This window comes from Mesoplodon densirostris, chromosome 1, assembly GCF_025265405.1.
Source record: "Mesoplodon densirostris isolate mMesDen1 chromosome 1, mMesDen1 primary haplotype, whole genome shotgun sequence".
Taxonomy (NCBI): domain Eukaryota; kingdom Metazoa; phylum Chordata; class Mammalia; order Artiodactyla; family Ziphiidae; genus Mesoplodon; species Mesoplodon densirostris.
Window position 1 is genome coordinate 235,606,557 of NC_082661.1, and position 27,080 is coordinate 235,633,636.

The following is a 27,080-nucleotide window of genomic DNA, read 5'->3' on the forward strand; positions in this document are numbered from 1 at the left end:
GCCCAGTCTCCTTTACCCTTCACTAGAGATGACTGTAGGTGTGGAAAACAAAAGCAAAATATCTAAATTGCTAATTCAGTGTAACATCTGTATATAATTTGTACTGATTTTTGTGAAGCTTAAGAATGCCTATATTTTGTAGTAATATTCCTTAACATCTGCCCATTAGCTCTTTTCTTGAACCTTTCTGGGAGAGTTGAGACCATCTGAGATCCTTCATCACTCAATTCTAACCAAATTTAAGCACTTAAAAAAAGTATTCCCCCTGTAAGACTGCATATTTTTATATTGGCTAAGACTATCCAGTTGTGAATAGGCTATTTTCTGACCAAAAGACCAGTTATATTTTGCATTAGTTCAAAGCTTTTCCAAGGGCCACAGGTCCTTAACTATTTTTGCAACATAGCAAGACCTGTTAAAATAGAATGACAATGCAAACAACTTTCCTCTTTTAAGGACCTGCATTAAATTCTATTCTGTGTTCCCACTTGAAGGTTTCCTGCTCAACAGGTTTCCTGGCATAAATGAGCCTTTTATTAATAAATTGCCAAGTGATTCTCCTAATGTACAGAAAACTATGAAGTTCAGCTTTGTTTTTGTGAAGTAAAGACAGACTTGTAGCAGTTTCTGTATGTTAAGTGAGAACTAATTATTATTGTGGTTGTAACTCTGCTGTGGAAAGAGGAGACTCTCCATATGAGGAAGGGAAGTAAGGCCCCGTCCAACAGCCCTAACCCTGCCCCTGAGTAGGTAGTTGATTAATATGCTATCAGAGCTGGAATGTCAGTGACATTTTTACAAGTGAAACTTCCATTAAAAAAATAAAACCACAGTTTGTTTGGTTTGGGCCCAAGCTAGGCTTTGCCATATGCATCCTCTGTCGAAGATTGAGAGCTTTCTGCAACTATGGTTTCTCATCAGATGTTGATTCATAAGAAAAATCAAAGAAGAATGAGACCACTTTGTTGAGCTTAGACACAAAAGTAACCTTCCATATCTTAGACTTCCCTATTGTTTTGCTTTTGGTACAGGTGTATGTTGTATAAATATCTTAGAAGTGAAATGTACATTGAGCTGCCATGGGGGCACATAGGGAACCAAAATGTAACCCATATGAGTCTTCACGATATCTTGGAGCTTTCACTATTGGAAGTTCTACGGAAAAAGCAAAATCTCACTGTAAGGAAAAAGTGGAAGGTATTATGGGGTAGGGAGAGGGAAGGTAACTTTAATCCTGTTGGCCTTGCTGCAAAGTTTGAAAATTATGAAGTTTTTAGAGTAATGAATTAAGTACTCAAATTATTTTTATATTTGCGACTTGACCTTGATCCTCCCCCTAAATGACTTCTAATTCTGTATTAGGAAGCTTTTTATGAAAAGCTACCTAAGGTTTTAGGCAGATAATTGTACTTCTTTCCTTTGAGGAATATATATGTGCTTATTATTAAGGCTAGGCTCTAAGCTCTTGAGAAAGGCACAGGGTATTGCTTTTTATTCACCCTGCATCCCCAACTCCTTGTATGGTTCTTAGCTCAAAGGAGCCATGTAGTAAAAATGCGTCTGGTTTGTGATACAAAATTCAAATATAGAAAAACATTTGGTGGGGACTTCCATGGTGGTCCAGTGGGTAAGGCGCCACGCTCCCAATGCAGGGGGCCCAGGTTTGATGCCTCTTCGGGGAACTAGATCCCGCATGCTGCAACTAAGAGTTCACGTGCCATAACTAAGAAGCCCACATGCTGCAACTAAAAGATCCCACATGCCACAACGAAGATCCCACGTGCCGCAACTGAGACCCAGGTCAGCCAAAATAAATAAATAAATATTTAAATATTTTTTTAAAAAAAAGAAAAAAAAACTGTTGGTGGTTGCACTGCCATTTCATGTGAATGAATTATAAAGGAGGCGGTACATTTATAACATTCCAAATCTGTCAGAGTGTTACCTAAGGTACTAGGAATGGCCAGTTAAAAAAAAAAGTAGAGATATTGGCAGACTTAGAAAAGTCACCATTTTGCAGCCCCTAGTGAAATATTGATTCAGACAGGGATCACCAGTGGAATCTAAAATCATTAGAGGTTTAAAGAAAACGGATTATGTACATAATATGAAGTATTACCTCACGTATCTCTCAATGTGAAAGGGGGGAAAAGTACCATTTGTAAGAGTTTTATGCTTCGCGTCTAGCTCGAGTGATCAAAGTTAACATCACTAATAACATGATAATCATGTACCTCCAGATATGATGCAGTATAAATTATGCAACATCACTTGTGAGATGAGATATTCCTGCCGGGGTTGTTTCTGGGTAAAGAACAAGTTAAATGATACCATGAGGAATTAATTGGACAAACCCAGAATCTGGGACTTTCTCCAAGGTAATTGGTGTAGTTTCTTCAAAAAGTATGTTACAAAAGAAAAAATATTTTAGAAATTTGTTAGAAAATAAAAGAGACTTTAGATTACAGTTCAAGAAAATAGCTATATAAAACATTTGAGGGCTTCCCTGGTGGCGCAGTGGTTGAGAGTCCGCCTGCCGATGCAGGGGACACGGGTTCGTGCCCCGGTCCGGGAAGATCCCACATGCCGCGGAGCGGCTAGGCCCGTGAACCATGGCCGCCGAGCCTGCGCGTCCGGAGCCTGTGCTCCGCAACGGGAGAGGCCACAACAGTGAGAGGCCCGCGTACCGCAAAAAAAAAAAAAAAAAAAAAAAAAGAGGAACCACTGAGTAATCTGAATGTGTATTTGATATGACTAGCGACCTTTTGTTAATTTGGGGCTGTGCTATTGTGGTTGGGGGAAATGCATATGCCCAAAAGCATTGAAAAGTGGAGTGGCATGATATCTGCAATATACTCTTACGTGGTTCAGCAAAAATGTATACATTCATGCATACATACTTGCAGAAAGCTGGGGGAAAGAGAAAAGGAAGAAGAAAAAGACATCTTAAAATAAATATGGCCTTATGTTGGCGGGTGGCTGTGTGGGGTTTCCCTGTACTCATCTTTGAACTTTTACTTTTTTGAAAATTTTCATAATAAAAATTAAAAAGAAAATATCTAGGATATTTGGTCCAGAAATGCAGGCAGCCTTCTCCTAAGTCTTCCCTCTTGCACCAAGGTGGCAATCAGGGGCTTCGTTCGGTTACAGCCAATGACACCACTTGCTTCCCTCCTGCAGGTACCAGAACCCCTCTGCCAGCATGTAAAAGAAATTGGTTTGTACTTGGAAGCACAGAAATTCAAGGAAGTGTAAAGTTGAACAGTTTTCTATTTGTCTACAGAAACTTAGGACAATTGAAGAAATAGAAATAACTTAGGATATGAGACTAGTTTTAAAAAAGTCATGTAGGAAAACGTGCATTTACTAAACTAGATTTTTTTTCTTCTCCTCTTTCTCAACTTTCTCAATGGCTATTTGCAACTATAAGGGAAATTAAGCCCCAGAATCAAACACTAACTTGATGGTAGCTTAATACCAAGTTTCCTCTGTCTCGATGTTTTCTCCTCTTCTCATAAGTAAGCATATATACTGTTCTGTACTAATACTCTAGATTTCTTAAAGCTTAGCTGCTTATGGCTTCGCTTATTATAACAACTTAGACTTCTTAAGGTAAATTGTATTTGTACATTGGTAATTTTTAATAACTTATTTTCAGTCTGAAAAGATATCTTAAGAGCTGAACAAGTTGTCCTTAATTCACACTTGTTAAATTAATAAAATAGCTTAAATCTTTAAAGAACTCCCCAAAAAAATAACGGATGTTTACCCTGTTCTCAAATTCTCTGTATCTAATTCCCTCACCCCTACCTTAGGTCAGAACAAGGAAAATCCTGTGGATTAAACTTTCCTAACTAGTTTACGTCAGTAATAGAAGCAGTAAAAAGCCCAGACGATGTTTTGAGAATTGAGTTTTTACCATGGTGATGGTTACTATATAATCACTGTTACTATCAAGTGAGTTGGAAAAAAAAAAATCTGTGTAGGTTTAAACGGTCATGAGTATTTGCTGAACAAACCAGTCAGCGTGTCCATGCTGCCTTTCATCACCTGATTCCACCAACACCCTCAAGAGGGTCAGAGAGTCCCTGAAGTGGGTCTAACAATTCCTTCTTGGATGGGTGTTGGCCACTGGAGAAGGCCAGGCCTTGAATTTGTCATTCAGATTTCCCGTGGTGTGCCTTTTAAAAAAATAATCTGTCTTCGTATTCTCTAAACTTTATCTAAAAAAGCTCCCTACATTTTCTTTGTGAAGTTCAGCCTTTTCCTCCAATTAAGAGTGATAAAATAAGAGAAATTACTTAGAAATTGCAAATGAAGAGCTCTAAGTCTAATGATAAAACTTTTATATATATGTATATTTATATGTGTATATATATATATATATATGCAGGAGACCTTGTCTAGACTCACAAGGGCAGGGAAAGTAAAGTATTAAATGCTCATAGCAGGCTCTAGTCCTAACTTGCCTTTGTCCTTTAAAAAAAACCACAATGACATAATAAGAGGCTGTTGTGCTGTCTTCGGGTTTTCAAGCTTCAGAGTCACTATTTGTGCTCAAGGCTGGAGCAATGAAAACAAGTCTTTTTTCCCCAAGACACAGTAGCTTCAGTCCAAGCTACTCCAGACTTCCTTGCCAGTGACCTCAACACTGACCTTGACCTATTCTAGGAAGAACTCTGCCTGTTTAGTCCTTTTAGCTCATTTTTATATGAATTTCTGTTCCCTAGTAGTGAACTGGAACCAGCCAAGTAATTAAGAAAAACCTCATTCATGATTTACTTAATTTCTAGTATGCTGACTTTTCATTATTATAATATCATCTTTCCTCACAGTGGCCTGTTTGGGACCTTGTACACCCGGCCTGCAGAAGCAGTTTCCCCGAGCAGTGGCAGAGCCAGACGACTGTCTTTCCAAGGGCCTCTCTTCGTCTGAAATCAGGAATTCCCATCTCTTTTTGATTCTCAAGCCTCTGTATCAAATTTCAGAAGAGTGCACTCCATCCAATCACTCTTTCTCCCAATCCGTGTCAAAGCTGGAGGTGTTGTTTGGTGCATCGCCAGGCTGCACGGCTATACTCAGGACATCAGCGTGTCCTTAGAAATATTTCCCATGACTGGCCTGTGCATGCCTACATTTCTTCAGTTCACTGTGAAATGTTATGATACCTGGCTGTTCTCTTCATTTGCCCTTACATCCTGTTCCAAAGAGCTTGAGTCTCGTCTGGTGGATTCCCTTCTGGATTATAGATGCTTCTTGAGGGCAGATCTGTTTTGAACGTTTGTGTAGCCCTCCCTGTGCCTTGCACACAAAAGGCATTCGGTTTTGTTGATAATGATGAATATCATTGCTGGAGACTCCAGCTTGGAAGGACTGGAGGCCCCTTGGCCTCATTCTCAGTGATGAGGACCAAGTTTAGTTGGCAGACGCAGTGACAACAAACATTCATTGTCAGAGCCCTGGGGGTAGATACTACTGAGACATGAAGATAAGTAAGGTGGCCCTGCCCTCACACTGTTTGGTTTAATAGGAATAAAGTCCGTGCAAATCCTCGAAAGGCATGGTGTGGGGAATACATGCTGTTTATTAGTGGTTGAGTGCGGAAGCAGCCGGCCTTCAGCTCCAAATGCGAGCGTGTGCATTGGGTGCAGAGTGCATTTACCCTCCTGCCAGGACAGCCCCGTCAGGGGAAACAGTCCTATCTGTGTTGTCCAACTAACCCTCACGTAAATCAAATGTTAAATATAGTACAATGTTATTTATTTATAGGCTTTGAATCAACACTATTTTTTTCCTGGTACCAGTCCATCTATCAGAATGCTTGATTCCTTTTTTTATCTAATAGCACTAGAGTGTATTTAGACAAAGAGGCAGAACTTGTCTATAACTTCTAGGTCATCAGGGGAGACTTGTTGGTCAGAATATATGACTTAGTTTCCATCTGGAGGTCAACCTGAATACTCCCTTTTTCTTTTTTTTTTTTTTGTACTCCCATTTTTGAAAAGGAAAAAAAATTAATAACTACTTCCCTAGCTGCTCAAATGTGTGGATTATAACTAGACACACAAGGACTGGGGTGCATGCTTGTTTCAGGGTCCCCTGGGCAAGCCTTAGAATCTGCAAAAATGGCCTTCTGGAATTTGAAAACAATTCTGGTAAAAGTCCTTTATTATGATTTCAATGACTGCAGCCCAATGAAGAAATCAGCTTACTTTGACAGGGAAGACACACACATGCAAAAAATGTCACCGGTGGTTATCTCCAGAGCTCTGGCCCAAGTAGAAACACATGTGACTTTTGTTAACAATTTGATGGTAATAAGAATTTGGGGGTGATTCCTCATCTCTACGGCTCCCCCTTCTCCTGCTATGCCTGCTACAGCCTTCTCAGCCCCTCTGATTTGTTTATGGTGCCTCAAGCCAGCCTGTCACACAGGACAAAGGTCTTTGAACATCAAGTGACTTCTGTAGACTCTGTACCGTGAGCATGGGATCACAAAGGGCCCCCTTTTTATGAGCTCCTGTGCAGTGGAGCTGCCAGCTAGAATTTCTTCCTCTGCCGTCCCCTCCAGTAGACAAGGTTTAACCTGATTCTGCCCAGCAGGCAAGTAGGGCCCTTGGAAATTAGTCTCCTTATTGAGATCAACTGTGCAAAGGGCATGCTTGGAAAGAAAGCAAAGCTAGAAAATATGTTCAAATCTCTGATAACGGGAAGTCTGAAGGAGGGGAACGAGATGCGGGAACAACCAGCATGTTCTCTGCTTTTACTTATTACACTCCTCTTAAAATGACAAGTGTGACGGGTCTTTGTGACCCCAAACTTGTAGTATCAATAAATACGAATCCAGAGTGAGAAGATGTTCAATTTTCCTGGAAAGAGAAACACCCTCTTTTGTGTGTGTGAAGCCATTTCCAAATTTTAAAAATTCCATTGCGTAAGTAAATAAGTCCTGCGCTTAAGTGTGTGCTTGCCGTGCATCCCCCACCCCACCTCGTAAACCAGACACCCAGAGCAGCACTGCCCATTAATCATCCCACAGGAAACATGACAATTCAAACCTCAAAAATTCTGAAGTTCATTCACCTGTGCCTTCAGCAAAGCGATACGGTGTGCAGTGAGTCCGGGGTTTTACTTAGGAAAACCAGCTACGTTTCAAGAAAAAATTTTTTTAAAGTCATTTGCTCTTTTCTCTAGCCTAGTCCTGAGAAATCACCACCAATAGAAAACTAATTTGTATAGGTAAATTTTACTCTTTAACACACAAAGTTGATCATATGCACAAAAACACTAGATAAAAGGAACTTAGAAATGTGAGGGGAAATTTTTTCGTCCATTTTAAACTACAGATGGCTGAATGTGTAATACCACCCCTCCGAGTTAAGTACAGGAGTCTCTTTTTTCAGGAGGGAGCCAGCAAGTTAGGAGTAAAGATAAGTCCTGGGTTTAACCCCAATGCATCCCCTTTCAGTTTTAACCTGGTCAGCCCACGAAGGGATATAAATGTCAGCTAATTGTGATGCTGAGTATTTTGACAGGGATCCTCTTTATGGCCAAGACCAATCAAAACTTGAATAACGGTACTTCCACCAAAAAGCTCACCCTCTTTACTTTCTCCAAAAATGGTCCGTTTTCATTATTTTTATAAATCTGACTTGAGAAATTTTAAGATGCTAATTGTTATGGGCTGTTTTTATTATTTGTTATCATACCCAGAGTATTTACCTTTTTATTAAAATGGAAGCTTAGGGCTTCCCTGGTGGTGCTGTGGTTAAGAATCCTCCTGCCAATGCAGGGGATACGGGTTTGAGCCCTGGTCCGGGAAGATCCCACATGCCGTGGAGCAACTAAGCCCGTGTGCCACAACTGCTGAGCCTGCGCTGTAGAGCCCGTGCTCCACAAGAGAAGCCACCGCAATGAGAGGCCCACGCTTCGCAAGGAAGAGTAGCCCCCGCTCGCCGCAACTAGAGAAAAGCCCGCGCCCAGCAAGCAAGACCCAACACAGCCAAAAATAAAAATAAAACAAAACAAATAAATAAATAAATAAATAAAATGGAAGCTTAGTGCGAAGGGATTGTTCATAAACTAAGTACAAACTCAATTTCCCAGGGGAGTAAAAAAAGGCTTTCCAAATTGCTAAGTCACCAACATGGCCTTTCTCCCACCTTCATATGCCATACAAAGTCTTGTACAAGACATGAACTTAGTATTTTCCCAGGGATACACACACAGAGACACACACACACACACACACACATACACCATCACATCCCAGTATTGTTGGTTCACTGGGTTTCTGTTTGGGGACTGCCTATGCTGTGTGTGTTATGGTTTTAAATTACTGTTTGCTCTTCTAACTTCTTGGAAGGTAAACAACTTGGAAAGAGAACCAGTAGCAAAAGAAATTGGCATCTGACATACTCTTTACCTTAATTCCTCATTGAGACTCACGGTTTTTTTCTTTCAAATATTTAATTAATTTATTTATTTATTTGGTTGCACTGGGTCTTATTGAAGCTAGCGGGCTCCTTAGTTGCGGCATGCATGTGGGATCTAGTTCCCAGACCTGGGATCGAACCCAGGTCCCCTGCATTGGGAGTGCGGAGTCTTAACCACTGCACCACCAGGGAAGTCCCTCACACTTGTTTTTGATGATGGTAGTGGAAAGAAATGATACGCTTTCATGTTTTGTTTTGTTTTGTTTTGTTTTGTTTTTGTGGTACACAGGCCTCTCACTGCTGTGGCCTCTCCTGCCGCGGAGCAGAGCCTCCGGATGCACAGGCCCAGCCGCTCCACGGCACGTGGGATCCTCCCGGACCGGGGCACGAACCCACGCCCCCTGCATCGGCAGGCAGAGTCCCAACGACTGCGCCACCAGGGCAGCCCTCATGTTATATTTTAAAGCTATTTTTCTCCTCAGAATTTGAATGTTATAACAGGCAGACATACATTTATAATTAATACCCACCAATTTTCTAAGCACTATACCAACTGTAAACTAAAAAAAGGCCTAGCTGAAAGTTTTCTGGGTGAAAACTCTGTGATACTTACAGCTTTTCTCTTACCTTAGTCTCCTCTTCCTTCCCTGTCTCCAAACACACACATAAACACCCACACACACACCCACACACACACATGCACACACGTCTTAAAAAAGAGAAAATGAACAATTTGCTCTAAGGAAACATAGACAGGTAAGGACGAGGGTCATGGGGTGTCTAATTACCTCAATACTATACATTGGGTAAGGATTGTCTGTAATCTCTCCTACCCCCAAACAACTCAGGTGCTGTTGTTGACAAAGTACCTGTATTTACTTCTGGCAAAGGAAAAGCCGTTAATGCTACCATGGATATCAACACCACATGTGGAAACATTTTCTATTTAAAACTTTCAGAAATCACTACTTAGCATCCAGAAGCAAAGTTTCTCCCTCTTAATGATCAAAGCCTAGTCATTATTTACTATATTTAAAGGCAGCTTACAATTTAAATTTCTTAGTCTGAAAATATAAAACATCGCTTTGTCAGTTCAAAGTTGTTTGGAAAATTATAATAATAATACAGTGTCTGCAATTTGCGAGTAACGTCACTATGGATGCAAACCTGCATCCATAGTTACATTAGAAATTCTGCTGATTTTGTTTTTACACTTTCGTTCTCTGAAGGAAACAAGGTCTAGCAATTTCTCTTAGAAATGGCTGTTGCTAGAAGGGCTGGTGAGTCTTTCCATTTGTCTGCAAGTCTGTTTAACTACAGAGTTCATAGTATGTTTCTTTCGCAGTTTCCAGCTGTAAGAGCAGACACAGCCTATAATCTACCGAACAACTGGATCTCATCAGAGATATGTTTTCAGAAGAGCAAAGATTAAGTAAATCTCAGTCTGTATCAGAGAGAAAGAAAGAGGGAGAGAAAAGTTTAAAAGTCAGTTTGGGGAATTCCCTGGCAGTCCAGTGGTTAGGACTCCATGCTCTTACTGCCGAGGGCCCAGGTCGGAATCCCTTGGCAGGGAACTAAAATCCCACAAGCCACACGGTGCAGCAGACCAAAACAAAAACCAAAAAAAACTACATTTAAAAATGAGTTTGGGAGAGACCTTCAAGACGGCAGAAGAGTAAGACGTGGAGATCACCTTCCTCCCCACAAATACATCAGAAATACATCTACACGTGGAACAACTCCTACAGAACACATACTGAACGCTGGCAGAAGACCTCAGAATTCCCAAAATATATATTTTTTTCTTCCTTTTTCTCTTTTTGTGAGTGCATATGTGTATGCTTCTTTGCGTGATTTTGTCTGTATAGCTTTGCTTTTACCATTTGTCCTAGGTTTCTCTCTGTCTGTTTTTTTTTGTTTGTTTTTGTATAGTTTTTAGCACTTGTTATCATTGGTGGATTTGGTTTTTGGTTTGGTTGCTCTCTCTTGCTTTTTTTTTTATTACTTAAAAATTTTTTTAAATAATTTTTTATTTTAATTATTTTATGTTTCTTTCTTTCTTTGTTTCATTTTTTTCTCCCTTTTCTACTGAGCCATGTAGCTGACAGGGTCTTAGTGCTCCGGCCGGGTGTCAAGCCTGAGCCTCTGAGGTGGGAGAGCCGAGTTCAGGACGTTGGTCCACCAGAGACTTCCCAGCTACACGTAATATCAAATGGCAAAAGCTCTCCCAGAGATCTCCATCTCTACACTAAGACCCAGCTCCACTCAACAACCAGCAAGCTACAGTGCTGGACACCCTATGCCAAACAACTAGCAAGACAGGAGCACAACCCCACCCATTAGCAGAGAGGCTGCCTAAAATCACAATAAGGCCACAGATACCCCAAAACACACCACCAGACGTGGACCTGCCCACCAGAAAGACAAGATTGAGCTTCATCCACCAGAACACAGTCACCAGTGCCCTCCACCAGGAATCCTACACAGCCCAATGAACCAACCTTAGCCACTGGGGGAAGATGCCAAAAACAATGGGAACTATGAAGGTGCAGCCAGAGAAAAGGAGACCCCAAACACAGTAAGTTAAGCAAAATGAGAAGACAGAGAAACACACATCAGATGAAGAAGCAAGATAAAAACCACCAGACCAAACAAATGGAGAGGAAATAGGCAGTCTACCTGAAAAGGAATTCAGAATAATGATAATAAAGATGATCCAAAATCTTGGAAATTGATTGGACAAAATACAAGAAACGTTTAACAAGGACTAGAAGAACTAAAGAGCAAACAAACAATGATAAACAACAATATAAATGAAACTAAGAATTCTCTGGAAGGAATCAATAGCAAACTAACTGAGGCAGAAGAACGGACAAGTGACCTGGAAGATAAAATAGTGCAAATAACTATTGAAGAGCAGAATAAAGAAAAAAGAATGAAAGGAATTGAGGACAGTCTCAGAGACTCTTGGACAACATTAAATACACCATTATTTGAATTATAGGGGTCCCAGAAGAAGAAGAGAAAAAGAAAGGGACTGAGAAAATATTTGAAGAGATTACAGTTGAAAACTTCCTTAGTATGGGAAACGAAATAGTCAATCAAGTCCAGGAGGCACAGCGAGTACCATAAAGGACAAATCCAAGGAGAAACACGCCAAGACACATAGTGATCAAACTATCAAAACTTAAATACAGACATTCACAGAAAGATAGACAAGATGGAAAGGCAGAGGGCTATGTACCAGATGAAGGAACAAGATAAAACCCCAGAAAAACAACTAAATGAAGTGGAGATAGGCAATCTTCCAGGAAAAGAATTCAAAATAATGATAGTGAAGATGATCCAGGACCTCGGAAAAAGAATGGAGGCAAAGATCAAGAAGATGCAAGAAATGTTTAACAAAGACCTAGAAGAATTAAAGAACAAACATCTAGAAGAATTAGAGAACAAACAAACAGAGATGAACAATACAATAACTGAAATGAAAAATACACTAGAAGGAATCAATAGCAGAATAACTGAAGCAGAAGAACAGATAAGTGACCTGGAAGACAGAATGGTGGAATTCATTGCTGCAGAACAGACTAAAGAAAAAAGAATGAAAAGAAATGAAGACAGCCTAAGAGACCAATGGGACAACATTAAATGCAACAAAATTTGCATTATAGGGGTCCCAGAAGGAGAAGAGAGAGAGAAAGGACCCGAGAAAATATTTGAAGACATTATAGTAGAAAACTTCCCTAATATGGGAAAGGAAATAGTCAGTCAAGTTCAGGAACCACAGAGAGTCCCATACAGGGTAATACCAAGGAGAAACACACCAAGACACATAGTAATCAACCTGACAAAATTTAAAGACAAAGAAACATTATTGAAAGAAGCAAGGGAAAAATGACAAAAAAAAAAAAACATACAAGGGAACTCCCATAAGGTTAACAGCTGATTTCTCAGCAGAAACTCTACAAGCCAGAAGGGAGTGGCATGATATATTTAAACTGATGAAAGGGAAGAACCTACAACCAAGATTACTCTACCTGGCAAGGATCTCATTCAGATTTGACAGAGAAATCAAAAGCTTTACAGACAAGCAAAAGCTAAAAGAATTCAGCACCACCAAACCAGCTCTACAACAAATGCTAAAGGAAAGTTTCTAAGTGGAAAAAACAAGAGAAGAAAAGGACCTACAAAAACAAACCCAAAACAATTAAGAAAATGGTAATAGGAGCATACATATTGATAATTACATTAAATATGAATGGATTAAATGATCCAACCAAATGACACAGGATAGCTGAATTGATACAAAAAGAAGACCCATATATATGCTGTCTACTAGAGACCCACTTCAGATCTAGGGACAGAAAAGAGACTGAAAGTGAGGGGATGGAAAAAGATATTCCATGCAAATGGAAATCAAAAGAAAGCTGAAGTAGCAATACTCATATCAGATAAAATAGACTTTAAAATAAAGACTGTTACAAGAGACAAGGAAGGACATCACATAATGATCAATCCAAGAAGAAGATACAACAATTATAAATACATATGCACCCAACATAGGAGCACCTCAATACATAAGGCAACTGCTAACGACTATAAAAGAGGAAATCGACAGCAACACAATAATAGTGAGGGCCTTTAACACCTCACTTACACCAATGGACAGATCATCCAAACAAAAAATTAAAAATGAAACACAAGCTTGAAATGACACAATAGATCAGATAGATTTAATTGTTATTTATAGGACATTCCATCCAAAAACAGCAGATTACACTTTCTTCTCAAGTGCACATAGAACATTCCCCAGGATAGATCACATTTTGGGTCAAAAATCAAGCCTCAGTAAATTGAAGAAAACTGAAATCATATGAAGCATCATTTATGACCACAACACTATGAGATTAGAAATCAATTACAATGAAAAAAACGTACAAGCACAAACACATGGAGACTAAACAATACATTACTAAGTGACCAAGAGATCACTGAAGAAATCAAGAGGGAAATCAAAAAATACCTAGAGACAAATCACGATGAAAACACGATGACCCAAAACCTATGGGATGCAGGAAAAGCATTTCTAAGAGGGAAGTTTATAGCAATACAAGCCTACCTCAATAAATGAGAAAAAGCTCAAATACACAATCTAACCTTGCACCTAAAGGAACTAGAGAAAAGAACAAACAAAACCCAATGTTAGCAGAAGGAAAGAAATCATAAAGATCAGAGCAGACATAAATGAAATAGAAACAGGAAAAACAATAGCAAAGATGAATAAAACTAAAAGCTGGTTCTTTGAGAAGATAAACAAAATTGATAAATCATTAGCCATACTCATCAAGAAAAAAAGGGAGAGGACTCAAATCAAGAGAATCAGAAATGCAAAAGGAGAAGTAACAACTGACTCTGCAGAAATACAAAGCATCCTAAGAGACTACTACAAGCAACTCTATACCAATAAAATGGACAACCTGCAAGAAATGGACAAATTCTTAGAAAGGTATAACCTTCCAAGACTGAAACAAGAAGAAACAGAAAATATGAACAGACCAATCACAAGTAATGAAATTGAAACTGTGATGAAAAATCTTCCAACAAACAAAAGCCCAGGACCAGATGGCTTCACAGGTGAATTCTATAAAACATTTAGAGAAGAGCTAACAACCATCCTTCTCAAACTCTTCCAAAATATAGCAGATGGAGGAACACTCCCGAACTCATTCTACGAGGCCATCACCCCGATATCAAAACCAGACAAAGATACTACAAAAAAAGAAAATTACAGAACAATATCACTGATGAACATAGATGCAAAAATCCTCAACAAAATGTAGCAAACAGAATCAAACAACACATTAAAAAGATCGTACACCATGATCAAGTGGGATTTATCCCAGGAATGCAAGGATTCTTCAATATACACAAATCAATCAATGTGATACACTATTATAACAAATTGAAGAATAAAAACCATATGATCATCTCAATAGATGCAGAAAAAGGTTTTGACAAAACTCAACACCCATTTATGATAAAAACCCTCCAGATAGTGGGCAAAGAGGGAACCTACCTCAGCATAATAAACGCCATATATGACAAACCCACAGCAAACATCATTCTCAAAGGTGAAAAACTAAAGGCATTTCCTCTATGATCGGGAACAAGACAAGGATGTCCACTCTCACCACTATTATTCAACACAGTTTTGGAAGCCCTAGCCACAGCAATCAGAGAAGAAAATGAAATAAAAGGAATACAAATCGGAAAAGAAGAAGTAAAACTGTCCTGTGTACAGGTGACATGATACTATACACAGAGACTCCTAAAAATGCTATCAGAATCAATGAATTTGGTAAAGTTGCAGGATACAAAATTAATGCACAGAAATCTCTCACATTCCTATACACTATTGATGAAAAATCTGAAAGAGAAATTAAGGAAACACTCCCATTTACCATTGCAACAAAGAGAATAAAATACCTAGCAATAAACCTACCTAAGGAGACAAAAGACCTGTATGCAGAAAACTGTAAGGCACTGATGAAAGAAATTAAAGATGATACAAACAGATGGAGAGATATACCATGTTCTTGGATTGGAAGAATCAACATTGTGAAAATGACTATACTACACAAAGCAATCTACAGATTCAGTGCAATCCCTATCATACTACCAATGGCATTTTTCAGAGAACTAGAAGAAAAAATTTCACAATTTGTATGGAAACACAAAAGACCCAGAATAGCCAAAGCAATCTTGAGAAAGAAAATCAAAGCTGGAGGAATCAGGCTCCTAAACTTCAGACACTACTGCAAAGCTACAGTAATCAAGGCATATAGTACTGGCACAAAACAGAAATATAGATCAATGGAACAGGATAGAAAGCCCAGAGATAAACTCACGCACATATGGTCACCTCATTTTTGATAAAGGAGGCAAGAATATACAAGGGAGAAAAGACAGCCTCTTCAATAAGTGGTGCTGGGAAAACTAGACAGCTACATGTATAAGAATGTAATTAGAACACTCCCTAACACCATACACAAAAATAAACTCAAAATGGATTAGAGACCTAAATGTAATGCCAGACACTATACAACTCTTAGAGGAAAACACAGGCAGAACACTCTATGACATAAATCACAGCAGGATCCTTTCTGACCCACCTCCTAGAGTAATGGAAATAAAAACAAAAATAAACAAATGGGACCTGATGAAACTTTAAAGCTTTTGCACAGCAAAGGAAACCATAAACAAGACCAAAAGACAACCCTCAGAATGGGAGAAAATATTTGAAAATGAAGCAACTGACAAAGGATTAATCTCCAAAATTTACAAGCAGCTCATACAGCTCAATAACAAAAAGCCAAACAACCCAATCCAAAAATAGGCAGAAGACCTAAATAGTCATTTCTCCAAAGATGATATACAGATTGCCAACAAACACATGAAAGAATGCTAAAAATCATTAATCATTAGAGAAATGCAAATCAAAAGTACAATGAGATATCATCTCACACCAGTCAGAATGGGCATCATCAAAAATCTAGAAACAATAAATACTGGAGAGGGTGTGGAGAAAAGGGAACACTCTTGCACTGCTGGTGGGTATGTGAATTGGTACAGCCACTATGGAGAACAGTATGGAGGTTCCTTAAAAAACTACAAATAGAACTACCATATGACCCAGCAATCCCACTACTGGGCATATACCCTGAGAAAACCATAATTCAAAGAGTCATATACCAAAATGTTCATTGCAGGTCTATTTACAATAGCCCGGAGACGGAAACAACCTAAGTGTCCATCATCGGATGAATGGATAAAGAAGATGTGGCACATATATACAATGGAATATTACTCAGCCATAAAAAGAAATGAAATTGAGCTATTTGTAGTGAGGTGGATGGACCTAGAGTCTGTCATACAGAGTGAAGTAAGTCAGAAAGAGAAAGACAAATGCTGTATGCTAACACTTATATATGGAATTTAAGAAAAAAAACGTCATGAAGAACCTAGGGGTAAAACAGGAATAAAGACACAGACCTACTGAGAATGGACTTGAGGATATGGGGAGGGGGAAGGGTAAGCTATGACAAAGCGAGAGAGTGGCACGGACATATATACACTACCAAATGTAAGGTAGATAGCTAGTGGGAAGCAGCCGCATAGCACAGGGAGATCAGCTCGGTGCTTTGTGACCACCTAGAGGGGTGGGATAGGGAGGGTGGGAGGGAGGGAGACGCAAGAGGGAAGAGATATGGGAACATTTGTAGATGTATAACTGATTCACTTTGTTATAAAGCAGAAACTAACACATCATTGTAAAGCAATTATACTCCAATAAAGATGTAAAAAAAAATAAAATTATTGCAAGCTTTCTTTAAAAAAAAAACAAATGGGACTTAATGCAACTTAAAAGCTTTTGCACAACAGAGGAAAACATAAACAAGATGAAAAGACAAAGAATGGGAGAAAATATTTGCAAATGAAGCAACTGACAAAGGATTAATCTCCAAAATTTACAAGCAGCTCATGCAGCTCAATATCAAAAAAACAAACAACCCAATCCAAAAATGGGCAGAAGACCTAGACAGACATTTCTCCAAAGGAGATATGCAGATTGCCAACAAACATATAAAAGGATGCTCAACATCACTAATCATTAGAGAAATGCAAATCAAAACTACAGTGAGGTATCACCTCACACCAGTCAGAATGGCCATCATCAAAAAATCTACAAACAACAAATGCTAGAGAGGGTGTGGAGAAAAGGGAACCCTCTTGCACTGTTGGTGGTAATGTGAATTGGCACAGCCACTATGGAGAACAGTATGGAGGTTCCTTAAAAAACTAAAAATAGGGCTTCCCTCGTGGTGAAGTGGTTGAGAGTCCACCTGCCGATGCAGGGGACTAGGGTTCGTGCCCTGGTCTGGGAAGATCCCACATGCCGCAGAGAGGCTGGGCCCATGAGCCATGGCCGCTGAGCTTGCACGTCCGGAGCCTGTGCTCCACAATGGGAGAGGCCACAACAGTGAGAGGCCCGCGTACCACAAAAACAAAAACAAAAACAAAAACAAAAAAAACTAAAAAGAGAACTACCATATGACCCAGCAATCTCACTACTGGGCATATACCCTGAGAAAACTATAATTCAAAAAGAGTCATGTACCGCAATGTTCATTGCAGCTCTATTTACAGTAGCCAGGACATGGAAGCAACCTAAGTGTCCATCGACTGATGAATGGATAAAGAAGATGTGGCACATACATACAATGGAATATTACTCAACCATAAAAAGAAATGAAATTGAGTTATTTGTAAGTTAGGTGGATAGACCTAGTGTCTGTCATAGAGAGTGAAGTAAGTCAGAAAGAGAAAAACATATACCATATGCTAACACATATATATGGAATCTAAAAAAAAAAAAAATTGGTTCTGAAGAACCTAGGGGCAGGACAGCAATAAAGACGCAGACCTGGAGAATGGAGTTGAGGACACGGGGAGGGTGAAAGGTAAGCTGGGACGAAGTGAGAGAGTGGCATGGACATATATACACTACCAAACGTAAGATAGATAGCTAGTGGGAAGCAGCCGCATAGCACAGAGAGATGAGCTCAGTGCTTTGTGACCACCTAGAGGGGTGGGATAGGGAGGGTGGGAGGGAGGGAAATGCAAGAGGGAGGGGATATGGGGATATATGTATACATATAACTGATTCACTTTGTTATAAAGCAGAAACTAACACACCATTGTAAAGCAATTATACTCCAATAAGGATGTTAAAAAAATAGAATAAAATAAAAAATAAAAATGAGTTTGATGCCTCAATCCTATGCCAGAGGGGACTCGTTTCAGTGTGTCCACTGTGGTCCCCAGAGGGCCCATGAAGTCAGCTCATGGGTTAGACTTACTCTTTGAGCAAATAAGCCTGTCTTAGAACTGTGAGGTCTTCTTTAGAATGCATCCTGGCATTTGCTTCATTTTGGTTTGAAAGTTTGTTTCGTGGCTCCTAATGACAGATTCAAATCAAAATGCTTGATGTAGGAGAAACTGAAAGCTTCTCAGCTCTGAGGAGGTGAAGCTGGAAGAAAGGAAATGAACTGGGCAAAGGAAGTGGAGCGATCTGGAAGGGACAGCCTGGGGAGAGGGAGGAGCAAGCTGCAAACAGAATTCTTCAGTAGGGCTTGCAGCCGGCACCCGGGAGGCCACTGTGAGCAACTGGCACACTGCCAGGAGGTGTGGCTTGCTTGCAGGAGTGTGGGCTGGCCACCGATCAAGGCTCAGGAGCCCAGGACGGAGCAGCAACAGCCAGCTCCAGGCCACAAGCTCCAGGGCTGCGCTCACTTTGGGCGGCTTGGCTTCAGGAGGCTCTCCAGCCTTTTCCTCGCAGACAGGGCGGCCGGCAGGTTGCTGGGATACACAGATGAATGGCAGGTCCTGTTTTTTTTTTTTTTTTTTTTTTTAACATCTTTATTGGAGTATAATTGCTTTACAATGGTGTGTTAGTTTCTGCTGTATAACAAAGTGGGTCAGCTATATGTATACATATATCCCCGTATACCCTTCCTCTTGCGTCTCCCTCCCACCCTCCCTATCCCACCACTCCAGGCAATCACAAAGCACTGAGCTCATCTCCCTGTGCTATGCGGCTGCTTCCCACCAGCTATCGATTTTCCTTTTGGTCGTGTACACTCCCAAGCACGATCTTAGGTGAGATGACGGTGCGGCTCACAATTAATAAATGAAGAATAAATCGTCCTCTGGATGTGCAGCCTCCAACCCAATGCATCAGCACCTTGACTCTACGTGGTAGCTGTGTTCTGCTCTATTCAAGTACTTCTTGGCCCCCTCATATGCACAACACCGAAAAGAAGAATCAAAATAAGCGTGTCACATTCAGGGGCAGCACACAATGCTGCTCGAGTGAAATGGGAGGGAATCAAGACGGCAGAGTAAAAGGATGTGGATCTCACTTCCACCCACAAATGCATCAAAAATACATCTACAGGGCTTCCCTGGTGGCGCAGTGGTTGAGAGCCCGCCTGCCGATGCAGGGGACACGGGTTCGTGCCCCGGTCCGGGAGCATCCCACATGCCGTGGAGCGGCTGGGCCCGTGAGCCATGGCCGCTGGGCCTGCGTGTCCGGAGCCTGTGCTCCGCAACGGGAGAGGCCACAGCAGTGAGAGGCCCGCGTACCGCAGGAAAAAAAAAAAAAAATCTACAAACGGAGTGAAATGGGGCGCTTCACACTGTGGAGATGAAGGCAGGATGCTGCCAGAGGCAGCCTTCCCCGTAGGCACCTACATAATCTACAGAAGGCTTGAACAGGTGCGTAGTGTGATGAAATCAGACTTTTTTCTTTAAATTTATTTTATTTATCTTTGGCAGCGTTGGGTCTTCGTTGCTGCGTGCGGGCTTTCTCTACTTTCGGCGAGCGGGGGCTACTCTTCTTTGTGCTGTGTGGGCTTCTCACTGCAGTGGCTTCTCTTGTTGCGGAGCACGGGCTCCAGGCGCGTGAGCTTTAGTCGTTGTGGCATGCAGGCTCAGTAGTTGTGACACATGGGCTTAGTTGCTCCGAGGCATATGGGATCTTCCTGGACCAGGGCTCGAGCTCGTGTCCCCTGCATTGGCAGGTGGATCCTTAACCACTGCACCCCCAGGGAAGCCCAGAATCAGACTTTTAAAAACACTGACCTGACAGCAGAGTAGGGAGAAGAGGGGAGAGGCAGAAAGATGGCTGAGACAGTGGGTGCCCCAGTCCGGTTTCACTTGTCTAAGGCAGACAATACAGAAGGTAGGGTTTCTAGGATGGTTGTGAGAATCAAGTGTGATGCCTGACACAGCCAACAGCAAATGAACATCAGTTCCCCTTTCCTCTAATCGGGGCACGTGTAGTGGCAGTGGATGTCAAGTACAGATGGAAGAGATCTTACTGGGGAAAGAGCAACAAATTTGGCAAATACTTGGATATAAAAAATGTAAAAGAGGAAAAGAACCCAAGGGAAAGCTGGGATTTTGAATTTTAAAAGTCAGGTCTTAAGTAAGGGGTGCAGGCCGGAAGAGTAGTAGTTTTGAGAGACAGAGGAGTTGACTTTTGGACAATGAATTTGGACTTGAATCATTACAGGGACAATATGGATTCAAGAATCCCTGACATAGAGGTGAAATCAGAAGTGGGTTCACCTCGGAGCTAAAGTTTTCGTGCCTCTAACTTTCCCCGGACACTTCCAAAAGCACGTAGCTGGTGTTGTATTGGTACATAAGTTTTTATTGTTTTTCTTTAAAAAGCTCCCTCATGAGTTACACAAGCTTCAGGCCCCACAAAATCTGGGCCCCTTTAGGTTGAAGTCAGAAGGCAGCCCCCATGGGATAATGGGAAATAAAGAGCTGGAAGAATCTGGTTACCATCCTCAAAGGACAAGAAGGGTCAGCAGAGGAGGCCGAGGAGGCCGAGAGCAGGCCTGTGGGCCGGGATGCTGCCGGACATCAAAGGGCTGAGCGGCTGAGGACGGGTCACTGGACTTGACCCTTCAGAAAAGTGACTGGTTTTAGAATGCACACTCAGTACATTGTGGGGAAGCCCAGGTTGGAGGGGGGCTTGACAAGCAGGAAGTGTGCAGTGGCTCGACTTCTCATCTGGCGAGGCTGACATAAAAGAAAAGGAGAGGATGCCATTAGCCCCTCACTTTGATATTCTGTAACTTAACGTTTGCCTGTGCGGTCAGTATGCCTTTGGGGTTATTAATCCCCCGAGCGCGGGGCTTTCTCTTGTATTACACTTCCCACTCCTTGAGATTTTCCGTGGTCTTAGCTGGATCTACTTCTCTTGATGGTTAGTGTAAGCCCGGTCCATGGCTAAAAAATGGGCCGTTGGTGGGCAGAATTTTGCTTTTTGGTTGGTTGGTTGTTTGTTTTCAGTTTTTACCCTAATAGCTTCTCTTTTTCTATTCCTGTGGAGGTTGAGAATTCTGGCCTGTGAGTTCAGGGGCTGTGGACCAGGGTGGAGAGGCGGAAGTTATCAGGCTCCAGAGGCTGGATAAGTCCTGGTCTGTTAACTGGGAGCACAGAGCCAAAGGTAGCAATGACTTCATCCCCGCAGAGGGCGCCTCCCCACCCTTGCAGCTGATTTCAGATCAGTCGGTTCTCCGGGGATAGGTTTTCTTTGATTACTCGGTTCTCACTGCCTGGCATCATAAGTCACTTTGAAAAAAGATGCGATAAAACCATTCCCCGGTTTCCTCCTGTGAGGAGCCTTTCCCAGACAGCATCTGTTCATGTGATCAGCCCTGGAGTGGACTTTTTCATTTATATATAACTGAAAGGTTTCTGTTACCATCCATCATCATTGAGGAGATTTAAAAAAAAAAAAGAAAGAAAGAAAGAAAAGAAAAAAGTAACAAACTTGCAGGATGTCAGGTTCCAGGGAGAAGCTGACCTTTGGGAAGCTCCGGCCCGGCTGGGACTCGGCCACGCGGGCCGGGACAGTTCACCCAGATGCTACCTCCTGCTCCAGGGAAGAACGAGTGTGCTGGGCAGAGGGTGGCCTGTGTGCGCGCGGGGTTTGAGCGGAGCGTGCATGAGTGTGCGTGTGCGCACATGTGTGTGCGCGCGCGTGTGCGCAGGAGAGGGTGTCGGGGAGGCTGCCGCAGAGGCTCCTTTGTGGAGCCACTTGCCGGTTCAGAGCCAGCTTGCCGCCCCGCCTGGCTGGTTCCACGAGGACACCTAGCTCTTCTTCACAGTCCGTACATCTGTGTCCCCCGCCGCCGCCCCTACTTTCCTCGGTGGCCGCCCCGCTCCAGCCTTCAGGTGCTGGCAGCCGCCTGCCGGGTGGCGGCTCCCAGGCCCCCGGGGCCCCGCGCAGGTGAAGGTGAGCGCCGCAGCGCCGATGTTGGCGCTCAAGGGTGGGAGGGAGGAAGGGCCGAGCTGGAAAGGGCGTGCTGCCCTTTGCAGCTGGCGCTGGGAGCAGCCTGGTCTGCAGCATTGTTACCTGAGGCAGCGGCCGCGCCCCGCCCCGCGCCGCCCTGCCCCCTCGCGGCCCCGAGCAGCCCGGGCTGCAGTGACCCGGGAGGAGGCGACGGCGCTGGGAGACCGCGGGCGGCGGGGAGAGAGGAGCGCGCACTGGGAGCGCCGGCCGCGGGTGAGTGAGTCGCGCGGCCCAGGCAGGGCGATCGCTGCTCGGGGGCACCCGGGGACCGAGCCTCCTCGGCTCCGGAGGGCCGGGGGCGGGGATCCGTCAGGACCGAGGGCTGTGGCACTGAATCTCGGCTGCCTTCGAGCCTCACCGGGAAGGCTGGGGAGGTTTGAGCTCCCCCGACTTTGGCGGCTGCACTCCCTGGGCCGCAGAGGACAGCCATCCGTCCTTTGGGGGGAAGACGCGCGCGTCTGGACCAGCTAGGTCCCGGGCCGCCTCCAGGTTAAACCTGGGCCGGCTGATTTAGCTTTAGCTGCCAGGACTTTTGGCGAAACTGAGCTCCCACTTGCTCCCCGCCCGTCCAAGAGCGCGCAACCGGGGGCGCCCGCGCCGGGTCCCTGGCCAGCGGTGGAGCCACGACTTGCCCCTCCTGACTGTGGTGCGGGGCTGGCCAGGACCGCGTCCGGGTGATACGGGCCGAGGACAAGGCGGTACTCGCTCTGGCACGTTCGCTCTGCCCCTGCGAAGTTCAGCTTAGAAGTTGAGCCCTGCGCTTGTGGAAGTTTAGGGAGGAAGTGGGTGGGCTGGCGGGTCACCTCCAGCCTCTTCGGTGCCCCAGCTCGGGGACACCGGGCTCTCGGTTTAATCCTCCGACCAAACACCAGGAGTCTCCCCTCTGTGTTTTTCTCGCCGGCTCTTCCCCGCTCCTTTTGGCTGCTCCACACTGCGGCCGTGAGGCTCTCTCCCCGCGCTCGGGACCCGGACCCCAGACGTGGGGAGGTGTCGCCGCGGAGGTTCGAGGAGGGGGCGGAGCCCGCAACCTGGGAGATCCCCCTTTCGCTTCAAGCACAGTGACACCTTCCCTAGTGAGCCCCCCACTCCGCTCGGAGGAGCCAGGTTCGGCGGCCCCCGCGAAGGGGGCGGGGCCTCGGGGATCCGCGGGGGAGGCGGGGGCCCTCGAGGCGAGGGGCGGGGCCGGCGAGCCCTGCGGGGCTCCGGGAGGGGCGAGCTAGTGCGGCTGCCGCTCCACTGGCTTCTGCCTGAGGACGCGCGCGCGCTCGGTGCCCGCGGGAGGTAGAGGGTTCCGTCGTGCCCCGGCGTCCGCCCCGTGGACCCGCGTGTCCTCGCGCGGCGGGCGGCGGCCCCTCCCCGGCGCGCGCCTCGGCCCCGCCGCAGAGCCTGCGCGGCGCGTGTGGGCGTCTGTCTGGGCCGCGCACCGGCGCCCGCTCTCTCACTCCTTCCGCAGCCGCCCAGATAGGGACGCGCTGGGGCTGGCGGCCCGCGGACTCCCCGGGGACTCGGACGGACGCGGCGCCCTCCGAGCCTTTCGTGCGGCCGAGCCGGTGGCGCTTTGGTGAGTGGCTGGGGCGGGACGCGGGCCGAGGGTTGGGGGTGGTGGACCTCCCGCCACTGCAGAGACCTAGGGAACTGTTGGGCGTCCAGACTCTGCGAAAGAAATCGGGCCCCAGGTGTCCCCCACGCCGAGTTTCTTCAGGACCCAGGAGTCCGTTTTCAAACAGCTGTTTGCACTGAAACTGCGCCTGCTGTTCGGCCGTCTGTGACCCCCTCTCGTCTCCTGACCCACAGTTGTCTTCCTGGAATGAGTCGCGAGCGCTTCCTTTCCTTTCTCTGGAGCATCCTTTGGCACCCGTTTGCTTTGTTTGGGGACACTGAGAGAAGCTGAAAATGCACATTCAGAAACAGGCGTTTTTCCCTCTGCTCCCAGGGTGTTGCGCTCGGGGGCATCTGTGGACTGTTTATGTTGTGCGGCGGCAGATTAATCGCGCGGACTGGAAACATCTTGGGTCCTTCCACTGCTGGCGAGAGTGCCAAGGTGAAGAGCTGGATGTTGCCAGCTCTGGTTCGACTGTGGGGTGGACGTGCTGTGTTCAATAATCTAGAAAGATTTTGAAAGATAGGTGGTGGGGGAGGAGCCTGTTCGCAGTGAGTTGGTGGCGAGCAAAAACTCCATATTTAAAAATGGCCTGTCCCTCCCCCACCCTCTTCTCCCCCCAGGAAGGCAGGGCCGTGTGTTCCTCTGTCTCTCCTCCACACCCGGCTTTCTCTGCCCCCGTTTGTCATTAGAAGGGTGTGGGCCCGCCTTTCCTTATCCCACCTCATCTGTGACACATGTCGGGAATCAAGGGGTAAAGGTTTTTCTGGTGTGGCGTTTACTTCTGATTATTGTTGACCTAGGCAGTGAGTGACCAGCTGAGCAACAAGGCCCCGCTAACCGTTTTTCAGGCGAGCTCTGAGCCCTAAACGGGCTTTCAGAAACATGTTTTCCTCCTAAATACACTGTGAAATGAAGCATAGTTACTCTTTTCTTCCCTCCCACCCACTCCCTTGAAGAGAATAGAGCTTCAACGATGTTTCTGACACCAAGAGCAAAGTAATCCTGGCTATTTAGGCAAGGGAGTTTAGGAGGGGCCACAGGGCTTCTTTGAAGACCCTTATTCTCCTTCTCATTCTAAGACTTTTTGCTTGCTCATCAGCTAAAGGCTAGGTACATGGTCGCAGCATCCCCTTATTAAAAATCCACACAGTTGGGAGATGCTCAGCTGAGCTAGTGGCCTCCCCAGGAGGGGACTTCACTGGAACTTACCCCCGATGGGTCATGATTAGCACCCAGGGGACTCAAAGAGAAGTTCTCATCTTCAGAGACTTGACAGCTGTACAATTTACTCAGGGCTGGGCATTTGTCAACCTTAGCAGCCATCCCCCCTGCTGCTGAGGTCCCCAAGCTGTAGGTGAGATGTTAAATACAAGCCTGTCTCTGTTTGCCCTGGGGAGATTGATGGGACACTTGACATTTTCCAGATACAGCCTAAGGCTAATTCCATTGTCCTGGCCGGCAGCTGCCCTCTGTGTGAAACAGCCGCATCACCTATGTTCTCCTAGCATATTTGGAGAGTATGCGTTTGCACCTTTACTGCGGACAGTACCATAGTAAATCGAATATTCTTTGTGTATCCTCTGTTTTTAATATCTCGTGAGACTGTGGAAAGGGTTAGAATGTGTGTCTGCACTCTCTTTTTCCTGCCATCTCTTTGACATTGGAAATCCTGGCCCAGGGGGGAAACCCCATCAAAGCCCTATTGAGGCTTGTAGTAAAAGCATTAGCATCTTAGCTAATCATTGCTGGAGAACTCATTCATTAGAAGCTGTTGGGGGCCTAGGATCCTTGTATGTTACCCTGGGAAAAAATTAGCCAGACAACGTACCAGGAACAATGTTGTAAATTTTCTTTTGTTCCTTTAACTTTCTAAAATAACATTCTTTCCCAAGAGGTGACAGTGGTTAGAATCCTGCTGATGCATAGCTAACGTGTGTCACTTTTTACTTTGACAAGCTTTAATCTGGTACTTCCTCTGCAAAACAGACTATACTCAAAAGGACTCACATGCTTTGGGGCTTTGGTATTAGAAGATGGTGTTGCACGACCTCCGAGGGCATAGTCTTTTTCACTCTTTATTAGTATCTCTACATTTGCTCTGTGAGGTTTAATGGCACAGCTGTGCATATACTAACGCAGCACCGAATGAGTTATTGCTTTCTAGGTTGGAGACTTTTTTCACTTATCACCATTCTTAACAGGGATAATCTATAAACAAGTCAGCATATCTGGAATTGGAGGTGAATTGGAGGATCAACAATTCTTCTATACATGAGATATTTCATGTACAGAAGTATTTTAAAATATGTAAGGATAAACTGCCAAGATTACCTGTACAGTCTTGAGAAAAGAAGAGTTCAGCTATAACTATAAACTGTAATTGACAGTGAGTCATTTGCTTTAGGGATGCCAACTATGAAAACAGCCTAGTTAATGCCCCTAATGATAATTCTGAAAACTCCTTTTAAAAGCTAGTTGCATCTCAAGGGAGCTGTAAGTTGGCTTGGATAAAGATTTCCAGTTTTACTTTCTAAAAAATTATCCCATGATAACACTGCACAACACTGTGAATGTACTTAATGCCACTGATGTACACTTAAAAGTGGTTAAAATGCTAAAAAAAAAAAATCCAGTAACAGTTGGAAATGCTATTTTCTACCCATACATAATTTTCAGAACTTAAATATTTAAATGTTTCATAAAAACGTTTGTTCTTGTAATGTAGAGATAACTTAATATACAATCACTGAGTATTGAAAAGAGAGCTCACAAACCTAGTAACTTAGAAAGCAGAGAATGGAAATATTAAAGGTGTGTTTCTAGTAGCCAAGGGTAACCTAGCCTTTTACCTATAAGCCCAATACATATTTTAAAGCAAATGTAGTGCCTGTGAAAATAAAGACAAATCGTATGTACCTGTGACACCAGTTGTTAATAATGGCTAACTATGTACCATCTTGGTAAGGGTGTACACGTATGACCTCATTTATTCTCATACAAACCAATGGAATAGTATATGCTTATAGTATAGAGGAGGATGCTGAAACATAGGTTAGGTAAACTACCTCACCCCAGGTTGCACACCTAAAGAAGTAGCCGAACTGGGATC

At 43.9% G+C, this 27,080-nt stretch overlaps 1 protein-coding gene across 1 annotated transcript in view; it reads left to right on the forward strand.

The window, feature by feature from the left end:
• Window positions 1-23,845: 23,845 nt before the first annotated feature.
• The window catches only part of FHDC1 (FH2 domain containing 1), a 38,789-nt gene continuing 35,554 nt past the window's right edge, over window positions 23,846-27,080 (forward strand). Inside the window, exon 1 of the mRNA XM_060095260.1 lies at window positions 23,846-23,929. The gene's annotated coding sequence lies outside the window, so the exon portion shown is untranslated. The remainder of the gene's footprint in view (window positions 23,930-27,080) is intronic.